Below are 5,688 nucleotides of genomic sequence, written 5' to 3'. Positions count from 1 at the left end.
CCTGGGCCCCAGGTTCAATCCCCAGTATCAAAGTATCACAAAAATAAAATAAATAATAAAAGAATGCACTTTGCACATGCCTGGGTGAGTCCCATTCAATTTATGTGTTAGCATTTAGATTAAAAGCAGGTTTCCAGATGGGTGTCATGGTGCACACCTGAAATCCTAGCAATTTGGGGAGACTGAGGCAGGAGAATCCCAAGTTTGAGACCAGTCTAAGCAAATCAGCAATTTAGCAAGACCTTAAATAACTAAAAATAAAAAGGACTGTGAATGTTGTTCAGTGGTAGAGTGCCCCTGAGTTCAATCCCCAATAACACACACATACACAGAAAGAGGACCCCTTTGGGCTGGGGATATAGCTCAGTTGGTAGAGTGCTTGCCTTGAATGCACAAGGCCCTGGGTTCAACCCCCAGCACCACCAAAAAAAAAAAAAAGAAAGAAAAGAAAGGGTGGCACAGGCCAGTAATCCCAGTTACTTGGGAGACTGAGGCAAGAAGGTAGAAAGATCCAGGTCAGCCTTGGCACTTTAGTGGGACCCTGTCTCTGAATAAATTAAAAGAGCTGGGGGTAGCAAAGGCTTTGCATACTTGAAGCCTTAGGTTCCATCCCCAGCCCTGCCAAAAAAAAAAAAAAATTCCTTCTTTTCCCTGGACCTGTGACTCATGCTACTGTGCCAAGAACCTTGCTAAGGGGGAGGGCCAAGGATCTGGGAAATGATTGCTCAAGAAGGGCTGGGCTGGCAACAGGGCCCAGTGATGACACAGTCCAGGCGTGATTCTCCACGCAGATTCCCATCACTCAAACTGGTATAAGAAATGTTTCCTAAAATATAAGAAATACAATTTTTCAGACAAAAGAAGAAGTGTTTCAGTGAATTTTTGGAATTCCACTTTGTTTTCTTTTTTTGTTGGTTTTTCTAATTTGTTTGTGATGGCTTCAGAGAAGGTGAAAAACACACAGGCTGTGGGGGTCCAGTTCTCAGATTCCCAGTTTCACTACCTGCTGTATGATGTAGGCCAAGTCACTTTACCTCCCTGTGTTACAGTTTCCTGTTACAGTTTGTAAAATGAAATTATAATAATATATACTTCTACCTCATAAGCCTATTATAAAGCTTAAGTGAGGCTATATTTGTAAAGCTCTATAATATCTCTTTCCTGGCACCTCTTAAGTACTAGATCAGTGATGATAAATTAAGTACACCCACAAGCCCTTATCAATGCTTTGCAGAGATCCTGAATCCAGCCCCTCTCCTCCATTTTGGAAAGGAAATAGGATGAATCAATGGGAAAGTCTCAGGCTTTTGGAATTAGGTATGCCTGGATTCAAATCTTAGCCATGCCCCTTCCTGGCTAGGTAACCGTGAAGGCTGCTTGGCCTCTCCCATCCTCAGTTTTGACATTTGTAAAATGAAGATAATGCTCATTTTGCAGGGCAGAGGGACAGAGAAGGCTTCGGTCATCTGGACTCCAAGGTGAATGGCCTCCAACACGAGAATGGTTTCCCGAGTTTTCAATTTCTCCCTGTGAAAATCTAGCCCTCTAGAGATGGTAGAGGCTTTAGGTATAAGAAATAGGCGGGAAGGGGCTCCTTTGGTCTGCTCCTGGACTGCAGCCCTACACATTTACAGGTCGGTTTTTGGTGGGGGGATGCGTTTCAGGGATTGAACTGAGGGGCACTCAACCCCTGAGCCACATCCCCAGCCCTATTTTGTATTATACGTAGAGACAGGGTCTCACGGAGTTGCTTAGTGCCTCGCTAAGTTGCTGAGGCTGGTTTTGAACTCTTCATCCTCCTGCCTCAGCCTCTGGAGCTGCTGTGATTATAGGTGTGCACCACCATGCCTGGCCTCCAGGTTTTGTTTTTTTTTTTTTCTCACTATATAGATATTTAGTAGTAGGCAGACACAATACGTTTATTTTATTTATTTATGTGGTGCTGAGGATCAAACTTAGTGTTTCACGTGTGCTAATGGAGCACTCAACTCCAGTTCCCCTTCAGGTCTTTTCTTGCAGGTAAAAAAAGAAAGAGAAAAGAAAAGGAGAGAAGAAAAAAAGGAAGGAAGGGATGGGGGAGGGAGGAAGGGAGAAAGGAAAGAGAGAGAGACTTTAGAAGAACAGTGTGAAACGCACTGAAAACCTCAATGGAGACCTCATGGGTCAGGAATCTGAAGTTCTGCGTGGTCAGCAGCCCCTCACAGGCCACAGATATGGAGCAACTATTGGCTAAACCAGCATTTCTAGAATAATCTCCATTCCACTTGAAGTCTGACGTTTTATACAACTCTGCGTATGGGTTACTCTATCTACTGTTTCCTTAAATCTAGGCTAGGCTGATCATAGAAACAGGATTCTGGGAAGAAATATATTTGGTGGTCCCTCATTCACTGACTCTTTAAGTAAAATGCATAGAACAAAAGGATTCAAGGCCCCTGGGAACCTAAGACAGCAAAAAACAAAATTAAGGAGCTGAGGGTGCATCTGAGTGATAGGGCTCTTACATAGCACACAAGAGGCCCCAGTTCAATCCCCAGCACCTCAAGAAAGAAAGAAAAAGTACAAAGACTTTCGGATTTAAAGAATTTTAACCAGGTAGAGTTTTCAAGAATTTCAACTTTTTTTTTTTTTTTTGTACTGGGGGTTGAACTCAGGGGAACTGAGCCACATCCCCAGCCCTATTTTGTATTTTATTTAGAGACAGGGTCTCACTAAGCTGCTTAGTGCCTCGCTGTTGCTGAGGCTGGCTTTGAACTCAAGATCCTCCTGCCTCAGCCTCCTGAGATGCTTAGATTAAAGGTGGGCACCACCAGGCCCGGTTCAAGAATTTTTTTTTTTTTTAATATTTATTTTTTAGTTTTCGGTGGACACAACATCTTTGTTTGTATGTGGTGCTGTGGACAGAACCCGGGCCGCACGCATGCCAGGCGAGCGCGCTACCGCTTGAGCCACATCCCCAGCCCCCAAGAACATTTTTAATAAACATAAAGTACTTTGTTGATTATTTGTTTTCAGTACTGGGGATCATACCCAGGGCCTCATGCATGCTAGGCAGGCACTCTACCAGAGAGCTATAGCTCTAGCCCCTGTTATTATTTTTAATGAGAATGAAGTTCAGAAAAGTTCAGGCAGAACAAATGGAAGAAAATGGAGTTAATAGGGGGTGACTTGGGCCATCAGGAAATATTCTTTTGGGGGGGGGTACTGGGGATTAAACTACTTAACCACTGAGCCACATTCCCAGCTCCTTTTTTATATTTTATTTAGAGACAGGGACTTTCTGAGTTGTTTAGGGCCTCGTAAGTAGCTAAAGCTGGCTTTGAATTCGATATCCTTCTGCCTCAGCCTCCTGAACTAAGATTATGGGCATGGGCCACTGTGCCTGGCTTAGGGAAATATTCTTGAATCCACTGAATCATAGGTAGAAAGAATAACCCAATTTGAAAGTGAAAGTAGATGAAGCCACAGAAAAGTGAAGTGGTAGTTTTCTTAGATCATTCAGGTTTTATTTTGCAGAGAAAAAAAAAAAACTTTTTTTGGAATTTTTTGTTTGTTTGGTCAGTTGTTTTTTCTTGCACATGCTAGGCAAGCACTGTAATATTGGCTATATCTCCAGCCCTTTATATTTTTTTATTTTGACACAGGGTCTCACTAAGTTGCCCAGGCTCGTCTCAAACTTGCGAAACTCCTGCCTCAGCCTCCCAAATTGTTGAGATGACAGGCTTGTGTCAACGTGCCCTACATAAAAGAGGCTTTTCTCATTATGATCCAAAATAAAGGTAACTTTAAGGTGTTGTGTGTAGGACTGGATTTCCCACCGATAAAATCCTACTCTGGCTGGATGCAGTGGCACCCTCCTATAATCCCAGAGACTCTGGAGGCTGAGGCAGGAGGATCGCAAATTTTGAAGCCAGCCTTAGCAGTTTAGTGATTTCCCTGTCTCAAAATGAAACATAAAAAGGGCTGGGGTGTAGCTCAGTGGTAGAGTTCCCCTGGGCTCAAGCCCCAGTACCGAAAATAAAGAAAGAAAAGAAGAATCCTACTGTGTTTGGGAAAGGCCTTAATTAGGTGGAGCAGCCCTAACTCCACCTGCACAGTCAGTGTTTCTCTTTTTAGAGAGTGATCCTGCCGAATTAAAATTCAATTAATCCAACTTTAAGGGCAAGAAAAACTATTTGTGAAAAATCATTAAACAGCACATAAAACCCTTTGAGGAACAGTGACTCCCAGGAGAGGTATAGCCTGGCTTTTGTTAAGGTACTTTGGGCTCAATGAGTTAACTTTTTTAAGGAATTTTAACAAGATAGTGGTCAAAGTGGAATTTGTTCTTGCAGTTTATTTAAGGTTTTACAAGGCCCTGCAAAGAGTCCCTCCCCTAAGTCTGGAGGAGAAGAGAGTTTGGCCAGGAGGACGACATGGTGAGAGGTAGAATCTTAGGAAGGCCTTTTGCAAACCTGTAGGGAAAACAATTGGCTTGGAGGCTTCATGAATGTCAGGTTCCTGAAGGACAAAGGAGGCCTGGGGAACTGTGGCCACCTGGAGACCTCAGGGACTGGACAAGGGACTGAGCTTGTGATCCTGGGCTGCACCCGGCAAGGGAAAAACAAATCTGCCCAGAGAGGACATTACTGGGGCTACTGGTGAAATGTGAAGGCAGCCTGTGGATTAGATAATAGTATTGTATCAACATTAAATTTCCTGATTTGATAACTATACTTTGGTTGTAAAGGATAATGTTCGTGATCTTAGGAAATGCAGGAGGAAGTGATTAGGCATCATATCCACAACTTTATTCCCAAATGGTTCAGAAAAAAAAAAGTGTGTGTGTGTGTGTGTGTGTGTGTGTAATAGATATGCACACATACACACATGTCTAATAACATCTATATCATGAGCATGTAATATTGACATCTTATGTGTGTGTATATATTATAATATGTACATCAATATGTGGGGAAAGGAGAGGGAGTGATCAGGTAAAAAGTTAATGTTTGGGTATTGTAGGTAAAAGGTATATGGGAGTTCTTTGTACTTAGCCTGGAATCCCAGCAATTCTGGAGGCTGGGGCTGGAGTTCAAGGTCAGCCTGGACAACTTAGTTAAACCCTGTCTCAAAATAAAAAGGGATGGGGATGTAGCTTAGTGGGAGAACACCCCTGGGTTCAACCCCCAGTATTAAAAAGGTGAAGGAAGGAAAGAGTGGCAAATAGGGAAATTACAATTCATGTCTGAGCTTTTGTTGGTTTCCTCCTGCCCAGTAATGTACTAAGATAGGTGCTAACAGACTGCACAAGAAGTCTAAGTCATTCCAAGAGAGGCTTGTAACCAAACTGAGAAGACCTAAGGGATTTGCTTGCAATAATTAAAAACTTGTGGTGATCCACGTATCCAGTACCAGCGTTCATATTATTGAAAGCCTCCAGCTACTGCATGGGAGGCACATTTCTGTAATCCCAGAGACTCAGGAGGCCAAGACAGGAGGATTGCAAGTTCGAGGATAGCCTCAGCAACTTAGTGAAATCCTAAGCAACTCAGTGAGACCCTGTCTGTAAATAAAATATAAAAAAGGGCTGGTGGGCTGGGGATACAGCTCAGTTGGTAGAGTGCTTGCCTTGCATGCACAATGCCCTGGGTTCAATCCCCAGCACCACACACACAAAAAAAAAAAAAAAAAAAAAAAAAAAAAAAA

The 5,688-nt window shown here is 42.9% G+C and overlaps 1 non-coding gene across 1 annotated transcript; it reads left to right on the top strand.

The window, feature by feature from the left end:
• The first annotated feature begins 352 nt into the window (after positions 1–352).
• Positions 353–425, top strand: Trnas-uga. Its single transcript has one exon. It is a non-coding gene; the product is annotated as a tRNA-Ser (tRNA).
• Positions 426–5,688: the final 5,263 nt, after the last annotated feature.

The sequence above is a fragment of the Marmota marmota genome, unplaced genomic scaffold, assembly GCF_001458135.2.
Source record: "Marmota marmota marmota unplaced genomic scaffold, marMar, whole genome shotgun sequence".
Lineage (NCBI taxonomy): Eukaryota > Metazoa > Chordata > Mammalia > Rodentia > Sciuridae > Marmota > Marmota marmota.
Note: the sequence above shows the minus strand (reverse complement) of the source record. Positions and strands in the feature narration are given on the sequence as shown.